The 16,822-nt window shown below is 36.8% G+C and overlaps 1 long non-coding RNA gene across 1 annotated transcript in view; it reads left to right on the top strand.

The window, feature by feature from the left end:
• Positions 1-15,851, top strand: part of LOC136358381 (uncharacterized) — a 59,877-nt gene extending 44,026 nt beyond the window's left edge. The window contains exon 4 of the long non-coding RNA XR_010743073.1: positions 15,756-15,851. This is a non-coding gene — a long non-coding RNA (uncharacterized lncRNA). The remainder of the gene's footprint in view (positions 1-15,755) is intronic.
• The last annotated feature ends 971 nt before the right edge of the window (positions 15,852-16,822 follow it).

Consider the following 16,822-nt stretch of genomic DNA (forward strand, 5'->3'; position numbering starts at 1 on the left):
TCTTGGTTCTCTCTGGAGTCCTGGGTAGTTTGGTGGTGATGGCAACATGCTTACTGGGGTTCTGGCAGTACACAGGGCAGCTTGCCAGCGCAGTGCGTCCTCGTCAGCTCTCCCACTTGTGGTGCTGTGCTAACTGGCATTTTCATTAACGGCTCCAGGTTACCGGAACCTGTTATGAACTTAGAATTGCTTATCTGCATTTGTCCTCACAGTCATCATATGCTGCCTAAACCTCTGTCCCTAGAATCTGTGCATTGGGCAAGTCTGCCAGACCTTATCAGAAACAAAGGCCAGTGTGAACTTCATGGAGTAAGGCATTAGCCTGTGTCCTGGGTTGTAGTATACGATGTATTCTATCACCATCTTCAGTTAATGGCCCATCAATGCCTTGTGCATGACTCAGAGATAACTCCCTCCAGGAGCTATCTCTCTTTAATGGGCCATCAAGGACCCACTGTAGGACTCATCACCCCATTGTGAGATGCTCCGCCCATGGGGAAGAGCCAAGCATTCTCACCTGGATATAAACTGGGATTTGGGACAGTAGAAGCAGCCTTCACCCACTGGATTCCCAGAGGACTGGAGCTACCAGACCTTTCTACGAGATCACTGCTTCAGGAAGACCACCTTGTCTGGACTGCTTCCATCACCCTGATCAGGTTGTATTCTGACTCTATCAGTGGTTTTTCTTTTTGTATTGTTGAATTTATTTTTCCTTTTCTTCTCCTTAAATTTTATTTCTGACTTAGAGCCTCTCACTTGGTTTGTTTTCAAACCACAACAGCCTGTTTTATAGGCAGGCTGAAAAGCCCATTGCAGCAGGTCTGCTGTGCTGAGTTTGCTAAAGGATATTACAAAAAATACACCAATTCATAAGAAAGTTTTATTGTTTTCTACCCCAAAATTTGGCTCTAGAAAACACAGGAATATTTAAGTATCCAAGCAATAGTTTCATACTTCTTTTACAAATGGACAAAGGCCTGTATGTTTATAATGAAACCCAGTTTCCACTAAAAGAATCACTTTTCATGAAAAAGTTTAACTTTTCCCATTCCAGTCCAGAAACACCAACATTACTGGTCCTCGTAATTATAAGAATGAACAATGACCCCCTGAAGCAAAAAGGAGTTACTGTATGACATTTGATGATATACCATATAATGTCTCCGAGGAGACTGTATGTCATTGTAATTCAGTGCTGCACATTTTGTGGTGCCTATGCATTGTGAAGTGATGAAAATTCATTCTTCACTTTATCAGCAGAGGTAAAAATACTTTTGTTAAATTAGAAGAGAGAAAATATAAACAATTTAAGATCTATCTTCTTAATACTCACTTAATTTTAATGAAATTTAATGATAAGCACATTTTTATTAAAATGATAAACTCACGAAGCAACAATCTTCCAGCCTGATTCTACGTCAAAACTGGCTATATTCAAATTGTAAAAAAATTGCATTATATATCTTTTTATGTATACATTCAATATGGTTATCAGTAAAGTAAAATTCTGCAAAAATCTGCAATAATCTCAGTAAGATAAAATATAAATAATTATCTGTCTTTCTAGGAAAGAATTAGTTATTATGAAATTTAGAGATAGAGCAACTTACTGAAACAATAAAGGTTATTCATAGCATAAAATGTTTCTATTCTGCTCTGTCAATCAAAATTCAACTTATTCAATAATTTCTAGAAGCAAGTGCATCATTATTTCAACTGATACAACTATTTGATTGTACCAGTGGAAAAATCTTATCTCAGTACTCAAATATTAAAGGATCTAATTTAAACACAATATTTGAATCGAAATAATATTTTTTTAATATGGTCAGAGCTCTTTTGTTGATCTCTGGCTTTTTCAAAGCAAGATTATGTAACATGTTCCTTACAGAGACATCTTAATCAGGCAAGAGCTGCGCCAAGCCGACAAAAGCAGCAGAGATTAATGAGTCTTAGAAAAAGCAATGTTACAAAGTAACTTCTTCAGTCACTGAAATAAAGCAGAGGAAAACAACAGATAGCCTCTACTTTGCAGTCAGGCCTTACACAATGGGGATTGCAGCCAGTGGGATGGCCAGAGTGGTTCAAAGCGAATACAGGCTACTTCTACAAAAGCTTGGGCTACTTTGGTTATCCAACAAACTCTAAACTGTGCGTTGCACAGGAAAAAGGTTTTTCTTAACTTCGAGGGCCTCTATATATACTGTAGCCTAGATGGCAAAGCAAGAAAAGTATCCACAACATGTGCTTAGAGAGTATCTGAAAACTTCTACCAACCTTCAGACTATCTCATAGCTGGGCAGAGAGTCCATGAAGACTCTTGCAGTTTCCCCGAGGCTGCCTTGCTATAACTCTGCAGATTTCATTTTAGAATATCCATAATCCAGTAATGAAGCAGTGAATGCTTCTGTTAAATAGATTCTAACAACAAAAAACTGCAACTGCTTTTCTCTACTTAGTATTTATTTTCTTCACATGTGAAGATGAAAAAATATTGGAAAGAAACTCTAAGATAATAATTAAATAAATAAAAAATATTTTGGCTTATTTCATTATTAAACCCCCTCAGCTGGTTAGTAGGAAAAGGTTTATATGCTCTGAAAAGTATGGTTTCTAAATACAATTAATATTTTCAGAAATCCTGTAAAAATGGTAAGAGTTAACAAGTTTTTCTTAATTTATATGAACCTCATAGGGGAGTGTTACAGCTCTATCAATGCAGCACAGTGTCCAGATTAATTTGTCCCAGTGGCTGCATCTATAATATTAAGCTGTGAAGAGTTAGGGTGTATGACAGAGTACAGGTACCAAGCTTTGCAGCATGCAGCCCCTGGCAGGGTTTTGGCCTTGGACCAGCTCACACTCTTCCAGACAAAATCCCAAAGCATGCCTGAGCTTTGGGAGGAACATGGGCAAGGGAGCACTCTTGGCAGGCAGTTTGGAAAAACTCCCATATTCTGATGGGTAAGTAAGTCTAGTTGTGTGGATGCAGTCCATGAGGTATCATTTCATTAGAGACATGAGGGGTGAGACCCTGCTGAGGGCTTACAGCTTCTATGCCTAGCACAAAAGTTGCGGCTTCCTGCACTCTGTGGGTTTCCTTCAGATACTAACTTCTGGAGTCCCACTGTGCTTGGTAGACCCAGGCTGACATTTCTAAATTCTTGTGCTTGTCAGGCAGCAGGTCTCTCTCCCTGCCTTCAGTTTCATACTCACATTTTGCACTATAGGCATTGCATCCTCCCACTCTAATTTATAATGTCCAGTGCAGGTTGGTTTCAGACTGTAATCACCTACCGAAGGAAAAAAGGCTCATGTAATTTGCTGTCATTTTAGAAGCTGGAAACATACACAGGACACACAGTAGTAGATGGGTTCTTTGTTCACTAAGGAGAGCTCAAACCAATCACAGACAAGTAGTTGTGCATTTCCATTCAAAAGTATATGAAGCTGACAACAAATATTAAATTGGTTTGTGTTCTCTCTGATCTCTCTCTCAGGAAGACTGCCACAGAAATTCCATGGCTGGTTCACTAAAATACTGAGATGCAAAGAGAGAATTTCACGTTGTTATTTGCTCACAGGCCTGCAGTATTTGTTATATCATATATCATATCCTCTCACGGTATTTAATAACTGGTATAATTTTAAAGCTGATTTCTACAGGGTCTTAAATTTTGTTGCCTAAGAAGATGGAACTGTACATTCACCGGACACCTGTGCAAAAAAAGAAAAAGAATTTCTTGAATAAGTGGTTTCAGTTTCCATTTTTTATTTAAGATTTACTCACCACCAACTTGCGCATCTTTAGATTTGCACAGAAATTTTCTTTCAGCCTACTATTGCACATTCTTGAACATGTGTCCTTGGAGCAGGTAGGTATGCTGTGAAAGTGTCTGAAAGCTCAAGATGTGTCACCACAGATATTTCAAAATTCATTTTGGGGGGTGGGGGGGAGGAGGAGGATGAATCATCAAACCCCCAGAAAGGACCTGTATCTCTGATTCACCAGGAATCCAATGTGTTACAGCTGCCTGTACTTATATCCAGGTGAGCATTCTTGGTTCCTCCCCCTGGGCGGGGCATCGCACAATAGGATGATGAGTGAAGTAGGAGGTCCTTGATTGCCCATTACTCCGAGGGAGTTCTTGGAGGCAGTTGCCTGTGTGTCATACTGCAAGGCATTGCTGGGGCATTTCCTGACAATGGTGATAGAATACATCCTGTTCTTCTCCTCAGGATTAAATTCTGGTACGGAGTGGGTACAATATAGCAGGTATTATATATAGCTCTATTTCATATAATATATATGATATATTACGGCATTAGTACCTTAATGTAGTTTGTAAGTAGTTGTTTAAATGTTTTTTATCATTTTTGGACCATAGGAAGTTGAACTGGCTTATCTGATTTTATCTTCTGGTTTGTTTCCCACAATTAGATTTCATTTCTTCTGCTCATTTATGTCCAGAGGGACTTGTTGTTTGCATTTGCTCCTCAACTAATTTTAGGACAGTGACAAGGAATCTGAGGATTTCTTGGGCAAAATGTCCAGATGATCTTGCATTTAGGGTTCATTAAAGGTTCTATTGTAAGAAATTTTAAGTTATCTCCTAGCTCTCCTTTTGGAAATGCAATATTATTATATGCGAAATAAAGGCAGCCTAATTTCTTATTTAGCAATGGCACTTCCATGTCATTTGGTGAAGGCTTAAGACAACATCTTCTCTTTTATAATAGAGATTGAACCCAGCAAAAATATACTTGCAAATACAGCAGAAGACACAGTTTGTGGCAGTAATCTTTCCTTTTTTAGTGTTGGGCAAAATGCTGCACCTTACTCTCATGTCTGGTGTGCCTACGTATACTGTGCAGAGAACTAGGAGGCTACAGGTTATTTCTTTATTTTCGGGCAAAAGTACTAAGAATGGCCTACTACGAGTTCATGTGGCAAATTATGTTCTGGTTAGCCATCTACTAACAAATTGGAGCTGGTTCTCCTCAATAATAGCTAAAGGATAAAGGATGACAATAATTTCCCCTGTCTCATATATTCTAGGGAACTATGTAGAATGGGGAATTAACTTCCTTGCTCTTTCATGGTCATAAAAAAAAATCATTTTTAGGGTACATCTACAAAGATTATTGAACATAATAATCCCAAATCTGTTTTGCTCATTTGCCAAAATAGCAGGATTTCAGCATGGTTCAATCAAGAGAGGTGTAGCTTTAATTAGAAATTAGTGCCATACTGAATCAAAGACAATACAGCCACACCTGTTTTTGCATATTCCTGTCTATCTGCAATTTGTTGTTTGAATTGTAGGCAGAACATGCTTGCGGTACTGTATGGACCCTACTTTCTCTATCAAGTTCTTGATCTTGGGACAGATCGTACTACTACATGACAGTGAATGTTGTTGGGAGAGTATTACAGGCAGGTACCTGAAAAGAAACTGTTGTTGAAGCATTAATTAGTTCGCCAAAAATTATCATTATATGAATATATGTATATGAAGAAATTATAGAAAAACAATATATAACACTAGAAAAGTAGATGTTAAGACTGTCCTTTTTACCACATCATTCTGGAAATGTCCATAACGTTGTCCCAAGATAATGAGTGACTTTCAAATATATGGAAACCATTTTGGAACATTCAGCAAATGTGGAACTTAAATATTTTTTGATGTGACAAATAGGTGAAAATAAATGGCAGTTGTCCCTAAGTGTATAAAAAAAGAGAGACGATAATATCTATCTAGCATCATAACTACTTTTTATCTATGGCTCTCAAAGAGTTTGCAAAAGGAGGTCATGAAAACTTCAAAGGTGTTTGGAATTTATTAAAATGTGACAGAATGGAAGATTTGTCATATTTATATTCTACAAAGTAGTTTCTGAAGTGCTGTAGAGGATAACACACTTAAGACTTGCCAGTGAAAAAAGAATTACAGCAGACAAAACTCACAAAATACAGTGGAGAAAAATAATCTATTTTAATGTTGTTTTTCACAGCACTTTTTGTGGACATGTTTTTGTTTTATTAATTTAAAATAATATACCTGTTCCTGTATTTATTTATCTACTAAGAGAGATTAAACTAATTTTAAAATAAAAGCTAAAATAAATATTCTCTATAAATCAGGGTTAGATGCCGAAGAATATTGAATATATACTTACTTGATTCTTGTATTCTGAAAAAAGATATGTACTGGTGAGTTGTGAGTTCAGGGTTTTTTCCCTCAGTGCTTGCTGATTGCATTAGTGGGGTCTCTTATCAGAAGTGACTAGAATGGGGCGTTTCCTTCCTGTCAAAAATATTGCTTTTCAAAAACTTTGTTCTGGCCCAAATAATTCCCATTGATTCTTACTCAAATGATCAGTATTGACAGATGTGAGTTTCCCTACCAAGTATTTCAACAGGCAACTTCTGAGGTGGGGTATCCTCAGGATTCCAGCTGCATGGTATTAGTGTTAGGTAAATTGTGATCAAGGTTTCTGCGCTAACTAGCAGTACAGAAATTATTTGAGATTGTTTGTCACAGACATTGCAGTTTGTCTACATGCCATGTCCTCCTGTAGATAAGAGAAAGAAAGAAAAAAAAGAAAGAAGAAACATTTGTTCTAAGATAGGTATATAATGTGCAGAAACTCAAATTCCACAGCTGTGCTTATTTCTGGTTGCTGAATAGCTAGTTCATGCTCATATACTCTTATTACCCCTTTACTCCTTTTTTCCCTTTAGTCTGTGCAATTGTCTTGGCCCACGGGACTTGGCACATTCTCTGCCTTTGGGCCATTTGTACTGTTGCACTTGTCCCAGTCACAGACTACATCGTATTACGACTGTAGACCATATCTTACACCAAGCATATCACCATGGTCCTAGGGTGGATTTGATAAACTGCACTGGGGCAGTGAATCCTGAAGCCATTTGGATCCAGAGCAGATCCCCTTGGACTGTTTTGTTAGATTTTTTTGGGATTTGTTAAACTGAGAATGTTTCAGTCAGAGCAGCTCCTACAGCACTAGTGAATGGCATACATATATACAGAAAAAAAATAAAAGAGTGTCACAACTTCTGAAGTTTTAAAGTATCTTCCAGATTTTCAGCTGTCTCTTCAATTTCCTCCCACTGCAGTATATAGGTAGAAGTGCCCAAAAAATGTCTACCCTTTCCTGCAGAAGTCAATGCAGAAACAAAGGGCAGAATGTTCAGGCTACAAATTGTAATAAATGGAATTATTAGCAATGGAATAGTTGGTGCATACCTCAGCTTCTTACACATCAGCTTTTCCCTGTTAATTGCAAATGCGGTTGATAGCCACCTGCCTGTTAGTTTAGTGCACTGAAAACCCATGCTACAAATTCCAAACTGTTTCAAAGACCAAAATAAGTACTTCTGAATTACAGCTGTGAGTTATTCTCCATCCTCTTACTCTGGTGATGGATTAACTAAGATATGTAAACATTCTGCTTCAGAACAGCATGAAAAACCTTGTGCATTTTTATAAGGGACTAAAGGTTATTTCAAACCTATCATCTGAGGGATGCTGTCAGTTTGTATTTACCACAGGGGTTTCTGAATTCTTAGCTCATTTTTTATGGTTGTCAAATAATTTGCTCTACATGCAAAGCCTTCCTACAGACACGTACACTAAGGACAACACTAGTTTGAATCCTTGTGTGGTTATTTCCCCCTGTAGTTTTTTTTTTTTTTTTTTTTTTTAATACAAACCTTCTGATACTATTCTCTGATTGCCAAACTCTTATTCTTTTCTGCTTATGGAGCTTGTAGGAATAAAAAAAATACAGCCAAAGTCATCTCAGTTGGTTGCACTTCATTCCTCTTGGTCAGCTCAAATAAGTCCTATTATTGCATGAGGCAAGCTCTCCTCTGCTTCAAAGCAGGTCTCCTTGTGCTGATTCTCTGTGAAATCTCAGTATGCCATTGCTTATTTATTTAGCTGGCATTAGTCATCATGTTGAGTGCATTCAAAACATGAAGAAAATTCTGTGTGCTCCTCCTTCCTGTTCTTTACTATCACTCAGACTAGGACTGAACTAACTCTGCAAGGATTAGCAACGGGTTGCAGGGCTGTTAAATATGTTACCTTATTTTAAAGAGACCAGCAGTCATCTTGCCCTGATGATCAGAAGGGATATCCTCCTCTTCATTGAAAATATAGAGAACTTGGGAATTTACAATATAGAGACTGCCTCACAAAACACCTACGAATTAGGGAAACCATATTTTCCCTGTAGTGCTGAGGAATTTTGAAGATCTTGGCTTTAGTGTGTCAGTCTTATGCTACTGTGACAGTCTCCTATTCTGTGCAGAGCCGAAGTTCTTTATCTTTAAAAAAAAAAAGAAAGTGATTGGTTTTTTTTTTTTTTTTTTTTTACATCTTACACTGGAAAATGATGAAAATATATTTTACAACTTTAGCCAGCAAGCCTTAGATTTGTGAGGCCATAAAACATCGGGACAACTCATGCCTTCACGACCTGAAAGTTCTTTGTTTAAAGATCCAGAGGTTGTTATGGTTTTGATCACACTTAAACTGACATTTTTAGCATTTTAAATTTAATTTAAAAATTATGTTCACTAGTATAAGATACATAGGAACACTGAAGTAGTGTTTGGGATGCACATAAGGAATATATTTTTATATTAAACTGTTTGATGTACAATTTAGTAGCATGGGACACTCTACCCATATAGCAGTTGCTGGGGGAAAAATGTGACAGGGGGTCAGGCTGTATTTCTGACTCTGTCAGGGTTTTCTAGGATTTCTTATTTGTTTGCTTGCTTGCTTGCTTATTCTTCTGTACTACAACATTTGTATTTTTAATATCCCTAGCAAAGAACCTAGCTATACCTATTCCCAAAGTCTTTGCCTGACAGCCTTTTAATTGCAAATGTATAATGTTTTGGAATAGGGGAGGAGGGGATATTATATTCCAAGAGAAATTCCAATCTTCCCTGGCAGGTACCTGTCTATCTACAACGAGACAACGTGCTTAGCTCCTTTCCAAAGCAGAGAAAGACTTAGATTTTTCTCTGTCGAGTCTTATGACCCTTTGGTATTGATACCTGTCTTTGGACAATTTTAGTGTTTAGGAGTTGATTTAAAGTTTCACTTTCAGTGTTTCTTATTAACTGGCAAATTTTACAGTCAAGATGAGCCCACTGCTCTCTTCTGACTGCTTTGAGAAAGTTAAGGGTAAATGCTTTGTTTAACAAGGTTTCCAACTCAGGTGAAATTTCCAGGAGTCCAACAAGGTAATTGTCCACAATAAATAAATCATTCTGTAACAGCACCATTTCTATGAGTTCCTTACTAATGTGGGGAAATGAAAAGTCTCAAATAGACTCTCTCAATAGTCTTAAAATGCTCTCAAATAGGATATTACACACAAGAATTTGCATTCTTTGACTTTATGGATTACCATGTACAATGAATATCTGACGTTGACTGGCCTGGCTTGCAAACAACTGCAGTCTGGTTAAGATTGTTTGAAGATAGTTTTAAAATCCTCTTCTTGCATAAAGGTCTAGAAATATTTTCCCTTTGGCAAATTTATATTTCTGGAGTAAACCCTGTAACTGGGTTGTCTGTCAGGTGGACAGCACTCAAGAAATTGTGCACCAATTTTTGCTTCAATGTAGCATGCAATTTTGTTGATTTTATTTAGGGATAATTTTTAACTTTGAGAAAGATAGTATTTGTATGTCCTCTCTGTTCTTTAGTAATCTGTCTGGAATTAGTAGTAAAAATCTCATTTCACATTTCTTAGTTTATTTAAAAAACCAAAATGCCATCCACCCAGAGATGAATGTTCGTTGTTTGGGGTCACAAAACATCACTCTGTGTTAGCTTCTAAGATGAAGAGAGAGATCTGACTCAAAACATAGTGCTGCAGAGGTTAGAAGCTGTGAGACATCCACACTGACAGAAAGACTGAAAATAGTAAGGAAGATTAAGAAAGGAAGAAAAGCATCCTAGAAGTCTTTGACAAAAACATATATACCTTGTTCTCAAGTTTCATGTAGTATTCCTGTGAGAAACAGGACTAGATAGGGTGGAAGCCTTCTCAGAATGGTTGCTCTTTCTTACAGCAGCTGCTCAAGGAGAGAAGGTCACAGGAATGGCTTGACCTGAGAAAGAGGTAATCAGGGAGGCACAGCAATGAGATGTGTGCTTGCAGTTAATACAGACACTGGCAGGCTACTAGAAAGAAAAGGAGGGGACAGTAAGGCTTCAGGAGTCATGGAGGGTGGAAAAAGTATCCCGTGGATCAGAGAAGACCGGGCTGATTTTGCATCTCAGACACTCTGTGAATTAGGCAGCTGAAGCAAAGTCACCAAACAGAGGTTCATGGGGCAAGCCAAAATTATCCAAGAGCAGCATGGTACAAAATAAGAAGCTATGAATATTTTACCTGATACAATTCCTTAGAGTATTTTTCACTTAAGAGTGAACTATGCTAGTTTATTTTCTAAAATATAACTCAGTCTTTTTTGAATTCAAAACCCGTTCTGGTTGTCCAGGATATCACTGTGAAAAGAAGTTCATGCAGTGTTGTCTCTCACACCTATGGGTTTCTAGCCCTGTCAGAGATAGGGATAGCTCAAGTCTTTCAGAAAGGGATATCCTGGACCACTGAGATGAAAATTGTTCTCAGCTTGGAAAAATACAAATAATTTCCTTCAGGAGGACCCACAGATATCTAATCTGCATTTCAGTGTGTATTGGGTTTCTGTGGCAAGTTTTTGATGGTGGAGGGGAGAGGGCTGCAAATGTCATTTCTATTAGAAGATTACAGAAGCTGATTGTGTTGGACAGAGCCAGTGCCAGTAGACTCCAAGGTGGACCAGCTGCTGGCCAAAGCTGAGCCAAACAGGGCTGTTGGGAGCAACTCTGTGATAACACATTTAAGAAAGCGGTGAAAAAAAAAATGTTCACAGCAGCAGTAGTTAGAAAGAAGTGAGAATATGTAAGAGGAACAAGTCTGGAAATGCCAAGGTCAGTGAAAAATGAGAGGAAAAGGTGCTCCTTTTCCTCTGTTTCAGATTCTGTTTCAGTCCCTACTTGGACCTGTGACCCAATGGAGACAGGAGCCATGCTGCAGCAGTGTGTGAAGGATGGTCTCTGATAGAAAGAGCTTATGCTGAAGCATTCCTGAAGAACTGCATCCTGTAGGAAGGTGTCACACTGGAGAAGTTTGTGAAAGATTGTCTTCCTCAGGAGACACCCCATGCTGGAGCGTGAAAGCACATGAGGAAGAATGAGCAGCAGACACAATCTGTAATGAACTGATTGAAATGCTTACTCATCATGCTGCTAGGCCACTCAGTGTGAGGAGGCAGAGAAATTGAGTGCAAAGTTGAACGAGGAAAGAGGGGAAGCATGGGGGAATGTTGGGTTTTTTTTTTTTAGAATTTTTAACTTGTTCCTATTTCTTGTTTTCCTACTCCATTATTAATGGCAATAAGTTAATTTCCAAAGGTGAGTTCGTTTTCCTGTAATGTTATTTCCCTGTCCTTATTTTGACCCATGAACTTTTTGTATTTTTTTTCCCCCTTGCATTGTTAATAAAGGGGGAATGATAGAGTGGCTTGGTGGGCACCTGTCAATACTTATCATCCTCTTAAGAGAAAGGAAGAGAGTCATGAAAGCAGTGAGGCAGGCAGCAGGAAGGGGAGTAATGTGGAGAGCTTTATTAACTTACAAGACTGCGTGTTTTTATGTCATGTTGTTATTCTAAAAAGACTGAGGAAATTATGCTTAATGTAGATGGTTTTATACAACTTCCATTTGGTACAGATGAGTAAGGAATCTCTCAAGTAACTCAAAACAGAATGTTTTAAAGTATTCTTTATGCTGAGGAAATCTGGGTTGTCAGAAAGCTGGCATGTCAGTTAAACTTTGGAATGACATTTAAGACCTCCTGTTGAAACTATATTTGAAACTGAGTAGTCACAAAAATAACGAGGAAAAAAAAGTGGTTGTTGTGATAGAAAAGGGAAAGCTTCAACACTTGAGGCCCATCAGCTTCACTAAAGAGGCCTGTCTGCTAACAAATGCAATATCAAATAGGGTGTCAGACCAGGGCACTTAACAGAGTACTAGAAGTGTCCCAGTAGCAGTATACAATGTGTTGGATCATATTCAAAGTTATGATGCTTAAAATTAAGCTCCTATTTCTGTATAAAAATATTTTATTCAGTGGAGTCTAGTCATTACTGGAATTCCTGGAACTGATCGTGTCATTCACTGCAGGGACCTAAGAGGAGTCCATTTTTGCTACCTCAGTCTAAAATATCTTGTGTGATTGCTATTGAAAGTAACTGCTCCCTCTTTCATGACCTGAAAGGTGATTTGCATAGTAAAATTCCAGCCTATGAACTGAAAATGTCTAGGATATCATTCTAGCTGAAATAGCCAGCTGACATTGATTTCCTATATTTATCTCAAATTTGCCAAGAGTAGATTACTTGAATCTCTCTGATTTTTCATAATCATGTAGCTTCTGCATAGCAAAGTTTTTAGACTGTATATCTCACTTTGTGCTCTGAATAAGATACAAAAGGCTTTTGTATTTTGGAGATTTTGAATTTTAATTCATTACAATTATATTTGCCCTATATATTTCCCAAAATTTTAATGTTTATTTCACATAAAACCAGTTGAATTTATTCCAATTCTAAAAGCAATTGAAAAAAGACTCTATGCATTAAAAATGTGAAGCAGATGGTAAAATAATAATTTGTTTATAATGAGGTTTTCTTTTAGGGTTATCTAGTAAGATCTTCCCTATTAATTTGTAATGTGCTTTTGAATCTCATTTGAATGGCTATTGTAAGAGTGTATTTTAAATGGAAATAGAAACTAGACACAAATGTCTATAACTGAGCCTGCCAAGCTGAGAAAGTAACAGTTCTCTTGCACAGTAGAAATAAGGCTAACACTAATCTTGCACTTATGTGACCCCTATATATAATGAATCCCTCTACATATTTAAATAGATTGGTCTGGACTAACCTGGACCTCTAAAATGAAAATGAGGTTCTTAATATTTTACTACTTGTTGTTTATTTTTTCATGGGTTATACTTAACAGAAAATTTTGAGCTGAGAAGAAGAAGTAGAATTAAGTGATATTTTATTTGATTTTGGCATTACCTTGTCTTCAGAATGAGCAACTTTTTTTATGCAAAAAAAGTGATTTTATTCTCTATGCTAGACTGCTTCAGTTTACCATATGAAATACTCATGAACTCACCACACCTCTGTAGACTGTTACAACTTTAAATTAGGTCTTAAAGACTTCACAGTACTTATTAACTTAAATAAGTCTAATAAGATCAGGCTATTCCAGTATAACTTTATTTTAAGTGCATTAGTTGGTTATCCACAGCTGACAAGGACAAATGAGTTCTGCTCAAGGCTTTCTTTCATCTTCATTTATCCAACTAAAAAGACTACTATAAGTTCTATTTAAATATGTTGTGGCTATACAAAAAGCAAGTATATAATAAGGAGATTAGGTAAGAACTGTAACAATTGCTTTGTTTAGACGTGGATTTTTAGGATGTGAACATTAGAAACAAATACTAAAATGGCTCATGGCATATGTAATAAAATGTTTATGTTTTCCTCCACTAAAAGAGATTTTGCATCACATGGTTCAACATCTTGAGGTGTCAGCAGCCAGTTTAGATATAGAGATAAAAAGCAAAAACCATAAATTAAATTTTCTTCCTTAAGTCTTGCAGGAACATGGAGAAACTTTGGGAATAATTAATAGTGGCAGGATGAGAGAGATAAAATGAGATGAACTGGGAAGTATTTAATGACTTTTTGTGGTACAACATCTGTCACACTTTTTGTGCTACATTAAAGTTTCATTATTTTCATATTTCTTGTGTTCATATTTTCCCATCGTCTTCTTTCTGCTAAATTTACCAAGTAATACAATGTGGATAATAGAGAGCTATTGCTGAAAATGTCATTGAATCTGTTACTGGACTGGATAAAGTACCTCAGCCATGCATCCCTTTTCATAATGCATTTTCAATTAGTGGTTTTGGAATTCTGTGAAAAGTAGACTCACACTTTCCTTTCTAAATAATTATGTATTTCTGAAAAGACATAGTGAGACTTACAGCATGGAACTGTTAATAATAGCTCCATAATAATGAATCAGTTTCATTTTGCCAAAGAAAATTGTTGTACTAGTCTGTTTACTGAAGAAGTTTATTCATCCAAGGATTTGCCTTCTACAGGCGCTTAAAACAAATGGTTTATCTTCCTCATCTGAAGAATAACAGACATAATCTAAGACATTCAGGTTCCCCTTCTTTCAATCTTGTTTCCTCCATCTATGTTCTTTTACCTTTGCAGCCTACACACATATCTCAGTGGTTTAGTTGTTTGGAAAAACATAGTATCTTTTGCCTGGAGATGTTTTCCTAAGATTTAAAAAAGTTTTTAAGAAGATGCCTATAATTTCTAACGGCGTTTCTCTTAGATTCTTGAGATTCTAATAGAATTCTCTTCATTAGTGAATATCTTGTTTATGTTTTAAGCTTGGAAAGAAAAATCTGATGCATTAGTAAGTAATACTGTGTCTAGAGTATGGATCCATGAGGATTTGTTGTGAAACTGTAATGCATATGAAGTACATGGAGATAATAAATGGAATGCTGTGCTTCGGTGCCAACAAGACCTAAAGTAACACAGAATTGTGCACTCAACTAAGTAGAAGGTTGACTGAAATAATAGCACTAGAGGCAGAAATCCAGACTGATGCTCTCGTTGTAATGCTTTTTTACTTTTTACATAATCAGACTAAAAAGGGCTCTTTTCTGTTTGATAATTATGCAGTATGATTCTTTCAATGATAGGTTGCAGTTTGCGATGATCTCAAATATTTAATCTGGAGAGGCTCTGAAATGTTAAAATACACCCCATATGTAAGTGCCCTTTAGAACAGAGCACCCAGAATTTGTGAGAGCTGTATGAGTCATATTCAGCCATAGGAGCTGCATAGTTACCAGAACACACTTCATGACTTTTAGATTGTAGCTTTCTCTTCGCTTCATTGTCCACAGAACACACAATTTCATTTTTATGCCTTTTTTAATCACTATATCTCAAGTCATTCCTCTGTCAATACAATAGTGTAATTGACTAAGAAAATAATCTACAGTGGTCTGTGATTTTAAATTTTCCTCAGCCTGAACTCACACAAGCACGAATAACAGACAAAGCTGTTTCAAGGATTTTAAAATTACATCCCCTGAAAAAGCTGCAAGCTTTCTAAAAATTACGACCTCAGGATCAGGAGAAAACAGGGGGAAAAACCCCAAAACCCTTCTGCATGATGGGTAGCATTTTGGATTGCAATTTATGTGAAGTACATTAATTCAGTTAAAAGGTGCTGAAATACAGAGACTGCTTTTGCAGTTGTTTTTATAGGTATAGTACAGAAGTGTTTCTGCATTATTAGTTACAGACATAACTGTTGAAATATTGTACTAGTATTATCATCCTTGAAAACTGTGTTTAAAGTTATGTTTTACTGAGAAAAAAAGAAACATGAGGCCTTCGCAATTTATGGGGGCCTGGTTATAGAAATCCTTCTGTTCAGCAGAGAAATATGTATATAAATTTGTCCATTGGAATGTATCTGTTCTCTTGACATTTCATTTCTCTCCTATTTTATTGTTCTTTCCAACAGCCTTGTGTGACAAACATTGAGGATACTGGCTCAAGAGAAACACTTTTGTTGCAAATGTGGTTCTGTGCACTGCATGTGGAGATGTTTTGTATGCAGGGTAGGTAGAGGTACTGGTTCTTTGCAGTCACAAAGAGACATTACATATAAAAGATTTTCCCACTGATTATTTATTTTTTTCCCCCAAAATTAACCGTCTGTATTTTTCTTACACCTATTTCCATGGCTCATCCCAGATTAGACCAAAGATTAAAATTTCCTTCTCACCATGAGTCTAACAGTGCCTCTGATTTCCAGTGATTATAATTTCATTTCTCTCAGTAATCATTTTTAGTTATTCAGCCTATTTTTAACAACTACAGATGGAAATAAAATGGATCTGTAGAAGAGACATTCATTAGCAAGTAAGTATTCAGGGACTGGAAAACTCTGTCTGATTCACAAAGCAGAAATGGTACTTAGTAACTGAGTCCCCTCCTAGACAAAATTAGCAAAGACTGCAGAGAAGTTAAAGCCTGCTGGTTGCAAAATTGGAAATTGGTTTCCTGGGGCTCTCTGTAAACTCTTCATTACTTTACTCAATCATGGTTCATTAGTAAGTTAACAGACAGAAGACCAGCACACGTTGGGATATGTTTAGAGCCAGGACTTCCATCTCCTTGAATATCACTTGAAACCTGAATGTCACAGCAAATAAGTTACTATGTCAAACTGCATCTCCTCAGCTACAGTACATACAGTGCACAGATCATGGCCACTTAACCTCTTGAAACTGTCAGGTGCTTTTTATCATGCATTTCATGGAGTACTTGGGTTTTAATTCAAAGCAACTCTGATGGAACAAACAAAAGACCTCAAAAGGTGCCCAAAATGGAAACAAGTTATAAAAGACCTTGTTTACAGTTTCATGTAAAATGGATTTAATGTCTCTCATTAACCAATATCTAATTTGCTAGAAGAAAACATCCATAGGTGTTTTTATTCCAGTTAAACAGAGAGCTAAAAACAATTATTAGGTTTCCAGGAAATGTTCACATTGTAGTTACAATATAAAAATTTTGAGTTACAGC

This window comes from Sylvia atricapilla, chromosome 3 (genome assembly GCF_009819655.1).
Source record: "Sylvia atricapilla isolate bSylAtr1 chromosome 3, bSylAtr1.pri, whole genome shotgun sequence".
NCBI classification, from domain to species: Eukaryota; Metazoa; Chordata; class Aves; order Passeriformes; family Sylviidae; genus Sylvia; species Sylvia atricapilla.